Below are 21,498 nucleotides of genomic sequence, written 5' to 3' on the forward strand. Positions count from 1 at the left end.
AGTAGGATGCATTATTATTAAACATAGCTTAATTAACATAATTATTAATATATTTGAAAATAAAATAAATATTATGAAATTTATCTTAATTAATGTGCAATGCCAAGTTTGTGCAATTCTGGGATTTTTTTTAAGTGAAAATAGGTCGATGTGTACATGGATACTGAGTTTGTGCATATAATGATTAGATAAAATACGAAAGCCACCAATATTCAAAGTTTTAGATTCATGATAATGTCTGGCTTCATATTTCAATCAATGTCAGACAAAAACTTACGGAGTAAGGCTGAGATGCTTTGTGTCTCTTCCATATTCATTAGACCTTGACCTCTCAGATTTTATTTTTTCAGATCACTCGAAAATTCTCTGAGTAGTCTGGAATTTACTTCTTTGGAGATTCAAACTGCATGTCGATAACTTCTTTATGAATAAAGGTAACGACTTTCAAAAAAAGGAATTTCCCAGCTGCCTTAGGGATGGCAAAAAGTCATAGAATAAAATGGATTTATGTGGATTAATTAAAGTGTCTTACTTTTTTTATATTGCTTTATTTGTATCTTTCATAAAAAAAAAGTGCAGAAACTTTCGGATGACTCAATATAATGAAGTTTAAATCCTATTGAGAGAAATATGTTACTAATTTATGAACAAAATGTAGTGAATTTCATATTATCAATAAACTTCATTACAACTGAATCAACATAATAATTGACTTGAATAAAAGACTAAATAAAACTGAAATGATACAAAATGTATAATTATATGACTGTATCATAAATGTGAATAAATAATGCAACTTTTAAAATTCACATTATTTATTCCCATTTATCCTTAAATGTAATTTTAAAATTAATTAAAATTAAATGTAATTTAATTTCTGAGTAAGTTCTTAAATGTTATTTAAAAAAAAATTAAAGGTTCAGTAAATAGATTAGAGATTTCTGTAAGACAGATAACATAATTCGTTTCATAAGTTATCATGTAACATTAATATATTGCGAATTCAGCAAATACTTCACATTCACTCAAGGAGCAGTACCTATTTTTGAGGGCACAACAAGACATGGGAAAAATGGGTACCATGCTAGATGTTAGAAGCACAGTGGGAAAATGTTTGTTTTGCCCTGCTATTTGATTTCCAGTGCAACTTTGAATATGATTGTTGTTTCATGCCGCAATATTCACATTGCAATTTTGGACAACATCACATCAAGTCACAGAAAATATTTAAGCCAATGAGGCACAGTATATTGTTTCATTACTATGATACAAGGTCTTATGTGGCATGGTCAGATTAAAAGAGACTTGTGAAATCCAAATGGCTTCAATAGGTGACATATAGCTCCAACTTAATTCCAAGAGCTTTTAATTTGTTTGGTCCCTCGAAACTCACTTTGCAGAAAATTCATTTAATGGATGATGCAACAGGTGAGGTCAAAAAAATAATAAACTTCAAATTGTTGGTAAAACGCAAATAAAATGTCACTTACCTTCTTTCAAATATGTCCAATTATTATAAGTGTAAAATATTTAATGTTACTTGATAAATTTCATAAAGTTTATTTTATTCTCAAACTTATTAATAATAATGTTAATTAATTTTGGTTTAATAATAATACATCCTACTTACGGATCTATTTATTTTTAGGATGGTATTACAAAAGTGAAGTTCAGGCATAGATATAATATTTTTAATTGAATTTAGATTCAGTTCCCATTTGCTCATAGGTCCTAATTTTTTTCATTAATGGTCCTTAAAAGTACTTGATTTCCATTTGCAGAAATGTGTACGAATCCTGGCAGGATTTGTACGGCCCTTAAGAATCCTTAATAGTCCTTAAATTTTTTTTAAATCGATTTTTGGTCCTTAAAAGTCCTTAATTTTGGCCGAAATCAGTAGAAGGTCCTTAATTTTAGTCATCTGAAATTTCTGTCTGTTTTTACGACTGCCATTCTGAGTGTGGATTAGCATTTTGGAGGAATATATTTGGCGATTCACTGACGTATATGGTTATCTTTTGAATGGTTTCATGGGTTATAATTTGTTTCTATTTCTAATATAAATGATGGGATACTTGAGTTTAAGCAAGAAGTGAAATATAAGCATTTCAAAATTCATTTTTTCTAATAAAGAGCTCTTAAACAACTTTTCATTTTTGGGGTTGTGAATTCTTTTATTAAATGGTTCTAAATTTGACAACTTTTCAACATTTTGGCAATTTTAAGATCAGTTTCTATATAAAATTTTTAATTCCGAGATCTTAGAATTTTTCGGCGATTTTTTTTAAACATTGATAAATTTCATTAAAATAATGGTAATATATTAGAATTATATTTAAAAAATAACATTAAAATAAAACATTTTTATTTTTCGCTGTCATATTATAAAGTTTCATTTTGGCTACTTATTATACAATATTTTAAATCTGAAAAATTAACAAGGTATATAGCTATAAAGCATAATTTATGAAACAGCTCTTAGTAAAAGCAAAATTAGCTATGTAATTAATTAAAATGTCTTCTTTTTAATTGTTTCATAGTAAGCGTTTTTCCCATGTAATTGTGGTGAATCTTTACATTATGGTAACTTGGCGAAATTTTGGTGAACAACCCTGCTACAACAACCTGCTAGTTTTTTTTTTACATTTTGTTTTTACGAAGTAAAGGCATGTTTCTTTTTTTTACTCAACATTTTTTTCAACAATCTGCTAGCCGAATTACACTTATACTAGAACTTTTATGGAACAAAAGTACTTAATCATGACGAAGATTAGGTACGAAATTGGGAGAAAGTGTAGAATAGCCCACTGCTTGCCGCGTTTTTAAGGATTGCATATACAAGGTACCCATGTACATGTTGACCTATTTTCACTTAAAAAAAACATCCCAGAATTGCACAAAAATGGCATTGCGCTCACTCTTGACTTTATCCATGTACACATCAACATATTTTCACTTAAAGAAAATTGACAAAAATCCAATTCTTCTTACTCTTGTAAAAAGTGCCAAACAAATAAGTGGGCAATTCTGCACTTTAGCAGCGAAATTGTTCCTAAGTGCTTATTAGCTAAAATCCCCATTGGAATTTTCCGGAAAATGTTACATTACATGTCTCATGATCTCTCATTTCTCCAAGACAAATTAATCTGTTATTCGAACTGTGTACTTCTCAGATTATTGCTGAAGTCCTAGCTAGTAATCTTTATCGCCTTGCCAAAATGTCGCGAAACTACCTGTTACCATATTCTAAAGATTAGCCATAATTGTCTTACATTATTCAAAATTCTCAGAATATGCATCAGTTTTCTCTATAAAATTAATTTTACACTTTTTCCTTCCTTTTTTTTTTTTTTTTTTTTTTTTTTTTTTCAAAATATTTCTGGCTTTTTGCTGTTACAGAATTGGTTGGGATAATTTTTCTTTAGTATTTTTGACACTGCAGCATGGAAAGTTTAGAAGGATTTGAAGGCAAGATTTATAGACCCACGATTCTAGAAGATTCGAGAAATATGTGACAAAATGAAAAATATCTCCATGGTATCTACATATCAACACGTAATGGATGCATTTTACAGGAAGTTTGCATGAATTTCTTTTTGAAGAATGTCTGGAAGAACAATGGAAACGTAATATTTGAATGTTTTACTCCTGATACTAGAATCTTTTTTCTTAACATGTTTATCTTCCCTTTATTTTCTCTACTTTTCACTAGACAAAAGCATGGAAAATATTGAAAATGCTTCTAATCTTATCACTTGGGCAGGCATTATAGGAAGAGATTTTTTTATTACTAAAGAAATTGAAAACTTACAATTTAAAAGATTCATCTAATATCTCTAAATGCATCATACACAGAGCTGGTGCTATGCATTTTCCCACCTGATGCAATCTCTGTGTATCCTAAATTCTCCTGCCTAGTGCCTATCTAAATTCTGCTTCCAATGCCTGCTCTAAATTCTAAAAGTTTTGCCATTTCTAGATTTTGTTGTTCTGTGTGTCACTAAATTCTAAAAATTCTGCCACACCAGCTCTGTAACCATCCTTTACCATATATATTTCATATTTCTTCTGAATGTTCATATTACTAAAGAAATAAAATTAGCCACTTTTTCTGTACATTCTAAATGCATTTAGTGTTTTTTAGAATAACAGAAATCCTTAATTAAATTCTTAAATTAAAAGGAAACAAGTTGAAGAAAGAAACCGAATACATAAAGAAAATTATTCTTCAAAGATATGTGCAGTTATTATTATGTAAATTACCCAATTGTTTATGATTTCAGCCTTTACTATAACTTCACATTTCTGTTTCCTCGTATGATAAAGTTACTGAGCCAGATAAATTTAAATTAAATTATATAATCTTTGACCACTAGTCCACATTTTTAGTTTGAATTTGACTGTTCTTGTTTAATTGCATCACCGTGACCTGTAATTGACTTTGTTAGCATCAGAGCATACCTTTATGTTCTAATCTCTTTGTCTGATATTGTAGTTACTTTCAGACACAGTGATAATTTGCTTCACGTCTATCGGAGGAGGGGGGGGGACTATTTAACTTTTACCAGATCAAGTAAACCCTCATAAGTACATTGTGGAGAGGTTGACAAGTTAGGAGATAAAGCACAGAGAATATAGCGAGACAATTTGTTTGCATATTGAGACAAATTTCTAATTATTGTCAGAAAAGATCGATAATTAAAGAAAAGGAAATCAATATAAACTAGCCAAAATTTTTGGGAAGCCTTGTAGAGACATTAGGTATTTTTGAAGCAGGAACGATAAAAAATTAACAATGCCTTTGCCGGGAATCGAACCGTGGACCTCTCGAATCCCGGCCCAGTGTGCAAACTACTACACCACGAAGGGTCACCAAGAAGGTGGGAGAAAGACCTTATATACTCCCCCTTTTAAAGGGCGACTGAGGTTTTTATAGGATCCATTTGCCAAATCCTGGGTGTGGAGAACCATTATCCAATACCCTTTTAGTTCGGGCGCCATTGTAGAGACATTAGGTATTTTTGAAAGCAGGAAAGATGAAAAATTAACAGCGCCTTCGCTGGGAATCGAACTGCAGACCTTTGGAATATCGGCTCAATGTGCAAACCACTACAAGAAGGTGGGAGAAATACCTTATAGGCTTCAAATTAAAATGACAGATAAATATTTTGTTGAGAGTTGTATGTGTAATTATCCAAATATCGTTTAAGAATCAGTGTCATAAATTGTTAAAAAATAAAATTTAATAGTGGTCATGTAAATCCATAATGACTAAGATTATCTAATTACCTAATTTAATTATTTATAACTAACTACTTACCCTTAAAAATTATCTCTACATATTAAAGCGAATTATTGCCTTTCATTAATACTCACTGTGGTCACAAGGTAAAACACAAAAATGTAAAAATTCAAGTAAAACTTATTCTTTGCATCTACTGAGACTTATAATATATATAAAACAACTTATCACCTCTTGTGCTTTAATGGCTTATTGGAACCTTAAAGTATATTAACTGGGTTACAACCCCTGGAACTCTACGCAAAGCTATGACATTAACTGCATTAAGCAGAGCCTGACTAACTTTTAACACTTGCCAACCGTGTCTACATCAGGCCTTTCAAGTTTGTTCCAATCAGCAGGTCTCTCTATAGACAAGCAGCAGAGGGACAACATTCAGTCTTTTGTTATGAATCATGCTGATTATGATCTCACTTCTCATTTTAACCTGTGCCGTTTGACATAAAATCTCCCTACTATTTGCTAAACCTCTAGACTGACCAAATATGTGACAAAATGAAACATTAAAAAAAAAAGTCAGCATAAAGCTAACTAATTCAGAAGTCAAACAACAAAAATCAGCATTATATTTTCACAGGACTAGTTTCGATGGTTTTACCGAACCACTATACTCAGCTGCAAAACCTCAAATGAAACCAATTTTTCATTTGCGGTTTTGTAGCTGAGTATAGTGGTTCGGTAAAACCATCGAAACTAGTCCTGTGAAAATTTTGAAAATATAACGCTGATTTTTGTTGTTTGACTTCTGAATTAGTATTTGTTCGGTGCGTTATTGTGTCTTAATAAAGCTAATTATTAGTAAAACGTAAATGTCACTTATCTTCTTTCAAATATGTCTAACTATTATAAGTGTAAAATATTTAATGCTACTTGATGAACTGTATGAAGTTTATTTTATTCTCAAACTTATTAATAATTATGTTAGTTAATTCATGTTTAGTAATAATGCATACTACTTAGGGATCTATTTTATTTTGAAAAATATTACAAAAGTGAAACAGTACAAAGTGGTATTACAAAAGTGAAATTCAGGCATAGAATAATATTTTTAATTGAATTTATTCAGTTCCCATTTGCTCATAGGTCCTCAATTTTTTTTCATTAATGGTCCTTAAAAGTCCTTAATAGTACTAAATTTCCATGTGCAGAAATGTGTAGGAACCCTGTGTATGGCACCTATTGAAGCCATTTGGATTGGTAAAACCATCGAAACTAGTCCTGTGAAAATTTTGAAAATATAACGCTGATTTTTGTTGTTTGACTTCTGAATTAGTATTTGTTCGGTGTGTTATTGTGTCTTAATAAAGCTAATTATTAGTAAAACGTAAATGTCACTTATCTTCTTTCAAATATGTCTAACTATTATAAGTGTAAAATATTTAATGCTACTTGATGAACTGTATGAAGTTTATTTTATTCTCAAACTTATTAATAATTATGTTAGTTAATTCATGTTTAGTAATAATGCATACTACTTAGGGATCTATTTTATTTTGAAAAATATTACAAAAGTGAAACAGTACAAAGTGGTATTACAAAAGTGAAATTCAGGCATAGAATAATATTTTTAATTGAATTTATTCAGTTCCCATTTGCTCATAGGTCCTCAATTTTTTTTCATTAATGGTCCTTAAAAGTCCTTAATAGTACTAAATTTCATTAATGGTCCTTAATAGTACTAAATTTCCATGTGCAGAAATGTGTAGGAACCCTGTGTATGGCACCTATTGAAGCCATTTGGATTTCACAAGTTTCTTTTAAACTGACCATGCCACATGAGACCTTGCATCATAGTAAGGAAACAATATACTGTGCCTCATTGGCTTAAATATTTTCTGCGAATTGATGTGATGTTGTCCAAAATTGCGATGTGAATATTGCGGCATGAAACAACAATCATATTCAAAGTTGCACTGGAAATCGAATAGCAGGGCAAAACAAACATTTTCCCACTGAGCTTCTAACATCTAGCATGGTACCCATTTTTCCCATGTCTTGTTGTGCCCTCAAAAATAGGTACTGCTCCTTGAGTGAATGTGTAGTATTCACTGAATGAGCAATATATTAATGTTACATGATAACTTATGAAACTAATTATGTTATCTGTCTTACAGCAATCTCTAATCTATTTACTGAACCTTTAATTCTTTTTATTTTTTTAAATAGCATGTAAGGACTTTAATTACATTTAATTTAATTAATTTTAAAATTACATTTAAGGATAAATGGGAATAAATAATGTGAATTTTAAAAGTTGCATTATTTATTCACAGTTATGATACATTCATATAATTATACATTTTGTATAATTTCAGTTTTATTTAGTCTTTTATTTAAGTCAATTATTATGTTGATTCAGTTGTAATGAAGTTTATTTATAATATGAAATTCACTACATTTTTTTCATAAATTAGTAACATATTTCTCTCAATAGAATTTAAACTTCATTATATTGGGTCATTCGAAAGTTTCTGCACTTTTTTATGAAAGATACAAATAAAGCAATCTAAAAAAAGTAAGAAACTTTAATTAATCCACATAAATCCATTTTATTCTATGACTTTTTGCCATCCCTAAGGCAGCTGGGAAATTCCTTTTTTTGAAAGTCATTACCTTTATTCATAAAGAAGTTATCGACATGCAGTTTGAATCTCCAAAGAAGTGAATTCCAGGCTACTCAGAGAATTTTCAAGTGACCTGAAGAGATGAAATCTGAGAGGGCAAGGTCTAATGAATATGGAAAAGACACAAAACATCTCAGCCTTACTCAGTAAGTTTTTGTCTGACATTGATTGAAATATGAAGCCAGACATTATCATGAATCTAAACCTTTGAATATTGGTGAGGTTTGAGCACTTTGCTTTAATTTCTGCTTTTAAAATGCCATTTAGGAATGCCACCAAACCAGACGATAATACAGTGTACAAATCTTCTGTAGTTCCTCAATACACAAAGCATTTTTCTTTGGGGGGGGTTGCATTTCCACGTCTTCATATTACTAAAGAAGGTTCTTTTGGCTTATCCCGTGATTTTGTTTTCCTAGAATTAATGTACAGTATCCACTTTTTATCTCCAGCAATGTGCTATTTAAAAAAAGGAGCTTCCTTATTTTGTTTCAGGAAAGAATCACATGTGGAAACTCAAGCTAGCATATTCTGCTTTGTTAAAGTATGGGTACTCATACATCGTAGCAGATTGCATACCCTTGGTGAGGTTTAAGCACTTTGCTTTAATTTATGTTTTTAAAGTGCCATTTGAAAATGCCACCAAATCAGACAACAATACAGTGTACAATTCCTCTGTAGTCCCACCATACACAAAGGAATTTTTTTTGGGGGGGGCTGCGTTTCCTCACGCTCATATTACTAAGAAGGTTCTTTTGGCTTAACCCTTCCCCCCCCCCCAGACTTAATGCACAGTATCCACTTTTTATCTCCAGTAATAAGCTATTTAAAAAAAGGAGCTTCCTTATTTTGTTTCAGGAAAGAATCACATGTGGAAACTCAAGCTAGCATATTCTGCTTTGTTAAAGTATGGGTACTCATACATCGTAGCAGATTGCATACCCTTGGTGAGGTTTAAGCACTTTGCTTTAATTTATGTTTTTAAAGTGCCATTTGAAAATGCCACCAAATCAGACAACAATACAGTGTACAATTCCTCTGTAGTCCCACCATACGCAAAGGAATTTTTTTGGGGGGGGGCTGCGTTTCCTCACGCTCATATTACTAAAGAAGGTTCTTTTGGCTTAACCCTTCCCCCCCCCCCAGACTTAATGCACAGTATCCACTTTTTATCTCCAGTAATAAGCTATTTAAAAAAAAAAAATTGAGCTTTTTTATTTTGTTTCAGGAAAGAATCACTTGTGGAAGTTCAATCTAGCATATTCTGCTCTGTTAAAGTATGGGTACTCATACATCATAGCAGCTTGTGTACCCTTTCTTCTTCATATGATTATGTAGTTTTTGGAATATTTATTCTGTTTGATAATTCTGGAATCGTATAACTTAGGTTTCCAGCTATAGCTTCTTGTAGTAGGTCCTTGTTTGCAAGGGATTGTCATCCATTGCGGGCATCATCTTCGAGACTGAAATTTACACACTTAAACCACCATCAAACTGTGCCATCAGAAACAGCACTTTTTACATATATAGCACAATTTTTCTCCTTTTTTTAAAATAGAACATAATGTAACAAAAATTAACTTTGGAGTTCTCCTTTCTTAACATTACACTAAAACAAAAATTATCCACAACATGGGGTAGAATTATGCAGCATGAGCAGAAATGACCGTATTTGCAGTCTGCTTCAATCAAGGTCACTCTATATCATCAGTAATAAACTAATTAGAAGAAAACGTACATTAATTTGAATTGTATAACTTTTGTATTGTAGAATTGAGATTATAATTTGAATTGTAGAATTGAGATTACCCAATATTAATTCTGTATAAGTATAGTGGTGTATTCTATAATGAATGGCACTTGAACTGAAAGATGTCCTGCCTGATGAACTTAGTAAATGCACCTGATTAAGACTGAAGGCACTTTATTAAAAAAATCCCTTTGATAAATAATCTATCTAGCCTATCTTAATATCTTATCTATCCCTGTACATCATGAGTGGCCTAAACTATATAGTTTAGAGTGAAATACTGGATTTATTTTGTAGGTGTAACAGAGAAGAAGGGGCAAAGATTTGATTTACTCAAGTTCAACCAGCAATGCAAGTAATGCTCTTCCTTAACTTTCTGATTTAATTAGCTTAATCAAGCAATAGCTATAATAATTTTGTATGCCTCAAAATGCAGATCTAAAGTAGCCTTTTTAAAATTGATGCAATTGCAAGACCATCCGAGAATTCTTGAAATATTATAATAATAAATTTTGCTATTGGAAGCATTGTAGAGTCACAAGTACACAGGTTTGCAGATTTTTTTAAAAATACTTGGAATAATTTATAGCCAGCCACCATATTTCATGATGATGATTGCCACAAATTTGAAGGTTTTTGGATAGTACACTGGGGTGCAAAACTTAAGCAACAATGTAAATTTTAATGAGATAGCCATTAAATTGTAGAAAAAGGGTTCTTGCATTCAGTAGAAAGGTCATGCGTATGCAAATGTCAAGAAAAAATGTCACAGGCTACGTGAACGTAGCAAAACGTATATGGCTGGCACACTCAACTCGAGACTATCATAAAAGGAAGGATGGAGACACAATTAAAGACATTCGCTGCAAGTACAAGGAGTTCTTTCATGAAATATGGCTAGAAGAAATGATCTGGATGACTTCACACGTGGAAGAATGATCGAAAATCTGGAGTAGGGGCGAAGTGTGATTAGTATAGCTGAAGAGTTCAGAATCAACAAAAGTGCTTTTCGTGCACTTGGAAAGCCTTACAAACCATAGGTACGGCTGTTAGAAAGGTTGGTGGTGGCCGCCCAAGGAAAACAACTGCAGTGGATGACCAATATATTATCCTGCAGGCGAAAAGAGCCCGAAACAAGTCACCAAACTCCATAATTCAACAACTGTGTACAGCAACGGGGCGACATGTGCCGCAGTTTACTGTGTGCAGACACCTTCAAAAAGTTGGCTTATTCGCCTGCCGTCCTGAACGCTGCATCCCTTTGAAAGCTGGCCATCAGCATCAGTGTTTACAGTGGTGCAAGAAGCGCAAAACCTGGGCATCTCATCAATGGAGTCGTATCCTCCTTACGGATGAGAGTCATTTTAGTGCCCAAGCAGTTCTCAACACAAATTGATTTGGAGAGAGATCGGAATACGGTTTAATCTCAGTAACATCACGGAAAGAGACCATTATGGTGTCCTGAAGATCTCGTCTGGAGAGGCATTATGCTGAACGGGCGGATAGAGCGCCACATTTTCGACAGAAATTCTGTAACCGGAGATTGCTATTGTCAGGAGGTGATCCTTCCCCATGTGCGTCATTGTCAGGAGGTGATCCTTCCCCATGTGCATCTGTTCCGAGAAGTCATTGAAGCAGACTTCGTTTTTATGGATAACAATGCACGGCCATACCAGACTCCTTCTGTTCAGAAGCTACTGAAAAGTGAATATATCACTTAAATGGATTGGCCAGCGTGCTCCCCTGATTTAAATCCCTTAGAACATGTGTTGGATGCTTTGGGGAGATGCCTTGTGGCACGATTACATCCTCTGGGGAACACCCAGCAACTGAAACAGATGCTGATTGAGAAATAGGCCATCTTTCCTCAAGATTTGTTGGACAATTTGGTGCTGAGTATGAGGAGACCATTTGAAGCAACCATTGCAGTAAGGGGAGGGCATATCTCACAGTAAGGAACATCTGCTTGTTGTTCTTCCTCTTGTACAGAAAATCATGTATAATGATACTATGAGTTCAATAAAGCCTATTTTTGTTTGATTTCATACTGTATGCATTGTATTCATTTTTAACGCAATGATGCTTTTGTCATCGTTTAAATACAAAATGCTTTCTCTTAATTCTGAATTTCTTGTCTCTCAGATGATTTCTCGTGGAGTTATACAAAAAAGAACAATGATTGCTTAAGTTTTGCACACCAGTGTATTAACTAAAAAGAGAGATTTTTGTGATTAATGAAATATATAAAGAAATGGTAAACAAGATAATGTAACTAAAGTCTGCAATTGCAATAACAATGCCACAGTCATCAGTCAGTTAATGCATGTGAAATCTTTAGTAAGGCGAAATAGCTGTTACTCTTTTAATGTAATGATTTGAAATTCCTATATACTAAAAGCTTGATAATTTGGAAAGCTTTGGAAATGCCAGATGTGTGAAAATTCCAGATAGTTCAGCATATAAAAAAGGAACCAAATGAAATCATAAAATTAGTAAACGAATTTTGCAGTCTAAAACTTAAAAACAAAAAAAGTTATTTGTTATCAGCTTAAATATCAAAAGTCTGTATTTAAAATCATGTAAGATTTCAGGGAGAATGTGCATTTCAGAAATAAAAGAAAACATACTTTTTAGATTTTAAATGTATAAAAGTAAAACATTCAAAGTAAAAAAAGTAATTCTAATATGAAATGTGTATCTGTGAAAGTTGGCAGAGATCCCGCCAAACTTCAGCTAATCACTTTGGCAGAAGTTCCAAAGAAACGATCATATTTTATTTAGTTTCATAATCAAGAAACACATATTATAAATATAGCATATAAAAAATGTAAAAACTTGTCATAATGTATATAATATAATAAAGGATCTCCTAATACAGTCAAAAGTCATTAATCCAGACTCGCTGGGACTTCGGCGATTCCATATTATCGATTTTTCCAGATTCATCAGTTTAAATCTGGTAAGATGGCATGCAGAAATTATAAAACTAAAAATATGAAACCGTAATTTATGAAATAAAGAACAATTATGATCTAAAGGGTATCAAAATTTACAGAAAAAAAGCTTAATATTTATTTGTTTACTTTATTAAACATTTCTTTCAATGTAAGTTAAGTTGCTTCATTTTTTATGTGATAATACTTTCTCTTTAATTCTATAAACAGACATAATTTCTTGTTCAGTTACAAAGTTACACTGTTTAAGTCCTATAATTGCTGTGTCGAGAATAGCAACTAATTTGTCAATCGAAATTTTTTCGTTTTCAATAACCTCTGTATCACTTTTTTCACTATCAGAAGCGAATTATAATGACGAGGAATTTGATTAAAATCATATCAAAGACGGAGTACATCGAGATAAAATACTACATTTAGTAAGGAATTATAAGCCAAATAAAATAAAAACATCTGCCCTGAAGATAAGGATAGTGCTGACAGATCAACTTCCAATTCATTGTGCACCACGGCGTCCCCCCCCCCCCGCCACAGAGCAGCGTGGTGAAATTGATAAACAGATTTCGGAATGGTTAGATAAACAAAGGATATGCCTTTATCCGTTTTTTGGGGTGTCCGAATTAACGACTTTTGACTGTATTGTAAATACAGTCATGCTACATTCTTTTCAATTTAGCAGAGGTACCAATTTTAATCTTTTATTTTTTTTTTTTTTTTTTTTTTTTTTTTTTTTTTTTCAAAATGTGAGGGAAGAGCACGTAAATAGCAGTTCATTTACATGCAAAACCTTTTTTTTATCCAATGGCGGGCACTTGCCTATTCAGCATTGGCCATGCTAAGGCCAGAAGTGGTTGTTATTTAATTTGGAGGCTGCCATCATTGCTTCCTGTGAAGTGACGGTCAATTACAACCAAGCCATCTCCAGAATTCTAAACCAGGCTTTCGATACCACAGTAGGCTCCTCTAAACATTATACCATATGGGTGGCATATGCAAAAATGAGTCTTATTGAAAATTCATTAGGTTTACATTAAACCAAGGTAAGATTTTACAATTGCATTGTTACATTTATAATTGGTGCCCTTTTTTATGAGAGTTTTTGTTTGTTCTGATTGTGATTCTTCTGCTCCATGCATTGCCATGGCTTCACAAGTCTCATTGCATAGTTTTTCATTTAAAAACAAGTTTCTAAACTTTTAAAGTATCCCTGTTACTTGAACTTTATAATTAGTTAAATGCCAGGCTTGTATGTTCTTTCTTTGTGCAAAATACCTCTTTCATGAAAAATATTATAATTATAGTTCATCGCTGGGCATATCCAAATCTTATTTAACCTTAAAAAAAAATTAAAAAAAAAAAAAAAAAACTATGATAACATGAAAATGGGATAATGCCAGAAAAGAAGCTAAACATAACTGGTACCAAGAATATATACCGAAGAAAAAAGGAACCAAAAGCTGTGGCTTTCATTAAAAAAAAAAAAAAAAGAGTATGGAATTTTCCAGTTAATGAAATATGTGAAGGTATGGTAAATGAAGATTATATAAGTGAAGCCTTCATTGTGATGACCCAAACATCAGTCAACAAATGGCGGAATCTGTAGTTCAGCTTTAAATCCAAAAATGTTGCCACCAATAGTGAAGAAAGTAATAATTGGTTTATGTGATTACTGCAAAGCTTTGAGGGTTATCTGCCTAAGGGGAGGGATACCTTTATGGAGGACTTTCTTAGGGAAACTGACTCGTATACACATTACATGTAGAGAAAACGCCCTTGCAGCCAGCCTGTTCGCTGGATTCAAACCTCAGACCAATCTATCAGTGTTCAGCACCTTTACCTCTTGCGCGCTGATGGGTCGAAGCAAGTGATAAATAGATTGCTGAAAATGTAAAGATTTCAACTGATATTTAATGGGAATTCTTGGCACTGCAATTACAGGACAAAACATGGGATTTTGCAGCAAACTTTGGTATGAGCAATAAGTTATATTTCCTTATAAAGAGAAAGGTATTAAAATGTGCAGAAACAACTTAGGTTGAAAGAAAAAGGCAAAATAAATGTTAACTCTAATCTTTTTTTTTTTTTTTTTCAATTTTGGACTTTTTAAGATCATAAATGCTATATCACAAGCAACTATTTTATATTTTTAATTTTATAATTTTTACATATCATCTCATTTGATTGAAATAAATGACCTAAAATCTGGAAATTTCCGAAACTGCAGAAATCTCAGTGATTATGGATCTTGGATTTTTTACTATATTATTCTTGGATTTTTATGTATATTAGTTTATGTTTTCCTGAGCTATTTTTGGTTAAATGTTCATTTATACCTTGTTAATTCAATTCAGTGTTACTTATATATTTAATTACTGGTTTCTACTTATGTCTTGGCATTTAATTTTTCATTCTGAATATTTCTTAAAAAGAAATTATGTAGAAGATTATGTAGAAATTTGAAAATAATTCTTTTTTAGCTATTTATATTATTAGTATGGTCATTTATTAAGAGTGGAGTGTGTGCTCTATACTATGCATTTTATAAAACTTTAATTATTATGCAAGTTTGAGTATATGATTTTGTGGTCTGTTATAAAAGTTTCTGCTTCAGTGTATAAATATTGATTGATAAGTTTTAAACATTCTTTTATTAGTGAGAAGTGTGAATGTTTTGTGTTGCATTGAAAGTTCTTATTTTATATTAATGCATGTTTATGCTTTCATTTAGGGCTCATAATTTATTCTTTTGAATAATTTTTAAAATTTTTTCCTGTCGTAAATTATTTTTATTTTAGAAATTATTAAGATTCTTTTACCAGACTGTATACTAAAAATCATTTTGAAATTCAAGTTGTTAACATTTCTTTTCCCTAAAAAATTTATGAATTATAATTGTAGACTTTTTGTTACTGGTTTTTATACATTTTTACTTCCTTGTACGAAGTAAAAAGGAAGTATTGTAATCGCAAAAAGTTTCAGGCAGCATATTTCAACAAAAATATCCATTTTGACCGCTATCGAATGCAATTTAACGATGTTTTTCGCGTGATATCTGTACGTAAGGACAGAATAAAAGATTCATTTCCTCCAAAAAAATTATAGAACTGCTTCAGAATAAAATTAATTCTGAAGAGAATTTTTCGTGGCATCTGTACGAATGTATGTACGTACGTGCATACGTACATATCTCGCATAACTCAAAAACGAGTAGCCTCAGAACGTTGAAATTTTGTACATAGGACTGCTATAACATGTAGATGTGCACTTCGTATTCTGGTTGCAATTGGCCTCACCAAACGTATATAAGTATATTTATATATATATCCACTCTGTTACCCGGCTCAGTGATCTCAGTTTCTTTACTCTTATATGTTTGTAAATTGTACATTTTTTGCTTTAAAAATGATTGAATTATGTTGTTTTTATCTTCTGGTTTGAATTATGTTGTTTTTATCTTCCGGTTAAGGATTTTATGCCTTTAGTAAATCTGTGTGCAATATTTTTAGAATTATCAGCAATTTTAAAGTTGTTTAATTGCCGCTAAGCCTTTTTTTTAATGGCGGCCATTGATGTTTACATTTGAAACAGGAGACTAGTGGATTTGTTGCCAATCTAGAGAAACTTAGCTTCGCAACAACAAAGATAATGCATTCATTTATTATTGCCAATTAAATCATGCATAATTCTTTCTGAAATTTTTTCAAGGAAATAAGTGTTTGAGATTTACTTCGTAATTTTTAATATAGATATTTTGAGTTTTTATGTATTTTTGCCTTCTCGCGAAATGAGAACTAAATTAATTAAATGAGAAATACTCAATCGTCTGTGAAAAACTGTTTCTTTTTTGTTTTGTTTGCTTAATTTCTTTTATACATCATTCTAGCTTTATTATAGTACAGTCAAAAGTCGTTAATCCGGACTCGTCAGGACTTCGGCAATTCCGGATTATAGATCATCAGTTTAAATCTGGTAAGATGGCATGCAGAAATTATAAAATTAAAAATATGAAACCGTAATTTATGAAATAAAGAACAATTATGATCTAAAGGGTATCAAAATTTACAAAAAAAAAAAAAAAAAAAAAGTTTAACATTTATTTGTTTACTTTATTAAACATTTCTTTCAATGTAAGTTGTTTAAGTTGCTTTGTTTTTTTATGTGATAATACATTCTCTTTAATTCTATAAACAGACATAATTTCTTGTTCAGTTACAAAGTTCCGCTGTTCAAGTCCTTTAATTGCTGTGTCGAGAATACCGACTAATTTGTCAATCAAAATTTTTTTCGTTTTCAATAACCTCTGTCATTTTCTTCGCCATTGGAAGCGAATTATAATGACGAGGAATTTGATTTAAATCATATCAAAGACGGAAATACTACATTTAATAAGGAATTATAAGCCAAATAAAATAAAAACATATGCCCTGAAGGTAAGGATAGTGCTGACTGATCAACTTCCAATTCGTTGTGCGCCACGGCGTTAAAGATAAACAAAGTTTATATAAACAAATGTTAAAGTTTAGATAAACAAAGGATATGCCTTTATCCATTTTTTGCAGCAATTACACTTTTTGTTTAATGGACTTATTTGTAGAAATATACTTCCTTTACATATTAGTAAATTTCTATCAGAAATTCTATTTGACATAATCGAAAGTTTAAGCTTACTTTTATAAAATTGCTGTAACAGTCTGCAAAAAATAATAAGCCGAATCCAATTCGAACATTAAGGAACAACGCAATCTGCAACATTAACTGAATTAGATAATTTTAGCTTAGCTTATATCACCCATTATACATTAGATGCGCATTCGTAAACGTATTTTGCACTGACGCATGCGCAGAAAGTTTGTAGCTTTGAGGTCTGGATTATAGATCATTCCGGATTATGGGTGTCCGAATTAACGACTTTTGACTGTATTTGAATAGAACATGTGGCAACGATTAGATAATTATATTCTTTAAATGATATAAATTTTGTGCATTATGAGTTATAATATGAACGAAATATAATACTGTTAAGTGAATCTAGCGCCAGAGCGTCACTATGGTAAACAAATACAAGAGTTAATTTTAAAGAATGCATTTATTCTATTGTGGTTTATGCGCTGCCGGCGAAGTAGATTTAATGCAATCCAATACGTTAATGAAATGCAAGAATAAATGCGTATAATTTAATATTCCATACAAGGAATGTGGTGTACACATCAGATTTTTTTTATTTAACTATGCATAAATTCTACCTTTCACATATTTCCATCAAAAGATTATGTAAGGAATTTTTAATTTTTTTTTTTTTTTTTTTTTTTTTTTTTTTTTTTTTTAAGATTTTGGATTATTTAACATGAGGTTTCACAGTAAAGGAACTATGTTTGTGCAATTTATTCTTTTTCTGTATGTCGTAAATGGGATTTGAAGAGGCATATGTTAGTTCATAGCAAGCAACAGCCATATGCTCGTTCAACATGTAATACAGTTTGGATTGAAGCATAATCTCAAGAATCATCTGAAACTTCATGCACAAGAACATTTTTGTGAAAGTGTATAATAAAAAGGGGGCGAGAGATTAAAAGTAACATTTAAAAATGAAGAAAAAAAATGACTGTTGTTATATATGAAATTAATTTTAAAAAATGAATAACAATCAGATTTCATAAAAATTTTACAAGAAACTTTATGCAATAAATGCTGTTTATTGTAAACACAGTAGTTTTACATACAACAAAGTAAAAGTCTACCTTATAAAATAAGAAATAATTTTAAAAAGACGTACATGAATTAAAGTATAGGTTAAGTAGGTATTGAGAAAAGATGGCAACCCAGCTAATAGTTTCCTGAGTAATGTTTTAAAGAAAATTACATAATAAAATTCTGCAGTGTTTTTTTTTTTTTTTTTCTCCCATAGCAAAACTATAATGTAATTTAGTATTTGGGAAAGAAATTAAATTTATATGCTTTAAAAAGTATTCTGCGGTGCAGGGAAAAAGTATGCTTGCATCCGTTAAATACTGAGGGTAGTCAATAAATTTAGTGCATACGTACTGCTGGAGAGATATGCAAATTATTAGAATTTTAGAGAAAAAAGCATTTCATTGAGAAATGATAACAATATGAATACCTGGTTATATGTGGTAAGTGGGACTTACTCAAGCTGAACTTTGGAATGGTGCAGATTCAGTTAAGTTATACCTTTGTACAAAGATTTGCTGTAAATTTTACGAAGTCCAAAAAATCATGGCATTTTGAAGAGGCTATAGTTGCTTGTGAGCATGTTCCCTGCATTTTCTGCTTGTGAAATGTCTGAAGTCATGGAAGTCCATGCAAAAATATTAAATCCTTGAAGAGATTGCTGAGAAATTTACTTAATATGCAGTCACATTTATTTTACAGTGTAATCAACATGGTAGAGTGTAATTACAACAGTGTAATCAGTATGGTCAGTTGCTTATGTTTTTGATATGCATGCAAGGTGTCAGGTTGCTTTTTTAACACACTTAGAAAAGATAAGCTAAAAGTCGCCTTTCCAGACTGTTACACAATTTGTGGATGTTATGTGTTACTGAACATCAAATACTATGGGATTTGAATTAGATGCATTCCGGTGACGTCAGAGGTCACATGATGTAAGATCTGCTAATGTAAACAAACAGGCTTGTGTGTGGTAGATGTGTTGAAAATTCAGAAACTTTGTTTATTTTTAATTAGTTATGAAATTTGCATTTTATCTTTAATTATTATTTCATCCATTAATTAACTGTTCATTCATTTGGTTAGTATAATTTTGGTAATTCTTATATGTTATTATTATCTTCATGATACTCTTTTTTTCGCTGCTTTACCATGTTTTGATTGGTAATATTCATTTATGAATTCTTTCCTTGATCTAATAATTAATTCATTTATAAAAAATGTAAAAATTAATACATAAAATCATGTTTACATATATTGCTGTTCTACACTGAAAAGAAAGTTACTATAAATATTTTTAAGTCATCATTTTATCAGCTTAACAAGCAGAACAGTAAATATAAGTAGTTGGTTTCTGAAAATCACAATAGTCAAATTTCCGGAGCACTGTAAATGCAGTTGGCCCTTAAATCATGTAAGGATAATGATGCCAATGCTCTGCACAGCTCCAAATTAATATATAATTTTATACAACTTAAAATTTAATTTTTAGCCACTGACTATTATCCTATTGATAAACTGCAAATTAACACATTTTGTATACTATAATATAAATGTCATAAAGAAAATTATAGAGACTTGTGCAACTGAGTTCACTGCAGTACTAGCTGTAAAACTAATAATTATTCATAATACATTTTTCATCATTTTATAATAATAAATAATAAAAAAGTACTATGTGTATACATTTTAAATATTCAAAAAATAAATTTGAAGTTATTTTTAATCTTGCAAGTTACATAATTTATGTGCAGAATTTTTTTATTTTAAAATCATGTAGCTCAAAAAAATTTTCAAGTGTATTTATTAAAAAGATCTACCATAGGAAATAGACTAGAGTAATTCTAATGTATATACCTAAAGCACATGTTATCTCAAACTGTGGACTGACACAACCACTGATTTTCAAGGACTAAATATACATGCTAATTTAATATTTAAACTAAAAAACTCAGCAATCTCCCTTGAAAATTTAGAATTAAGTGTAAATTCTGTAAAGCTAAAATGTTTCAGTATTACTGATACTTCTAATATTACAACTGTTGGTATCTTTAATATCTACAATGGAAGGTATTAAAAAATTAGCATTCCGATATTTGTGTGTATTTATTAAAAATTGATTACAACAGCTAAAATATGAAAACATATCCTGATGAAATTAATATTAGTAAGAGACAATTGGCTTTGTATTTATGTTCTTGCAGATAATCAGATCTTTCATAAATTCGACTACAGGAAGTTCGCCAAGGGCCGGTTGCCTGAGTATTCCCCATTTAAAAGTTTGGGAAACATTATTCAAGGTCTCGGGAATAATTTTCAATTAACTGATATACACTTAATATTCTTAATGAAAACATTGTTAATACTGGTAAGCATCATGCATAAGAAAAACATTATTAATACTGCTAAGAAAATTTTATAAATCTTACCTTGTTTTCTGCAAAAATTTGCACAGATGTTTCATAATTAATCGATTTCTTCATTTCAGCCTTAACACAGCTTGTTATAAGTATTGTGCTATCCAGTATTACTTTGAAAAAATATTGTTCACATGTTTTTTCTTGAATAACAAAAGAACCCTTCTTGTTGACATCAAGGAAAGAAAAATCATTTCCAAGTGTATTTTTTTTAATTTCTCGCAATAGCTGTAAATTTCTAAATTCGCAAAATCAATTAATTTCAGTGAAATATCTGCTATCGACTCCACTGTAAACATAGCACATGCGGATGTTGTTGTTATTAAACCACATGACCACATTTTTCCTCTTCTCTTGTGGAATATATCTCATTCTAGCCACTCTTATTCACACTTCCATAAAATAGTCATTAGTACTGAGATAGAAGTGGGTACATGCCTTTAGTCAGACATTATCCAGATAATTTAATTTGTCATCAATCTGGCTGTGCCAGGAGTCTGTGGCTATTTTAGGCTTAGAAACTTAACTCCAACTTCTGCCAGTCGTTTTTAAATGGTAACTTTTGGATATTCTGGGATGCTTGGAGGATGGCATATCACTTTTGATGGATGATAGTGGCACCATTAATGTGATTGTCGTCAAGGCTATCTTAACCAGGCTCGATGGCCACTTGTCCAAGTCCCCATGAGCATAGGGGTCCCATGCTAATGCATTTACATTTAATTTCTGTGAATAGACCCGTAGCATACTGGGTTGCTAGGAG

The 21,498-nt window shown here is 31.2% G+C and overlaps 1 long non-coding RNA gene across 27 annotated transcripts in view; it reads left to right on the plus strand.

Annotated features, from left to right (window-relative positions):
* Positions 1-21,498, plus strand: part of LOC118204579 (uncharacterized) — a 44,250-nt gene that overhangs the window by 475 nt on the left and 22,277 nt on the right. For 5 of the 27 annotated variants that reach the window (XR_015042097.1, XR_015042087.1, XR_015042090.1 and 2 more), the window contains exon 2: positions 9,974-10,031. This is a non-coding gene — a long non-coding RNA (uncharacterized LOC118204579). Of the gene's footprint in view, positions 1-7; positions 3,627-5,989; positions 7,278-7,736; positions 7,818-7,884; positions 8,073-9,973; positions 10,032-21,498 lie in introns of those variants that run through there. The other 22 variants (XR_015042074.1, XR_015042086.1, XR_015042091.1 and 19 more) reach the window with 17 other exon arrangements.

This window comes from Stegodyphus dumicola, chromosome 7 (assembly GCF_044657685.1).
Source record: "Stegodyphus dumicola isolate Sdum_Otavi_A_Nest chromosome 7, ASM4465768v1".
Classification (NCBI taxonomy): domain Eukaryota; kingdom Metazoa; phylum Arthropoda; class Arachnida; order Araneae; family Eresidae; genus Stegodyphus; species Stegodyphus dumicola.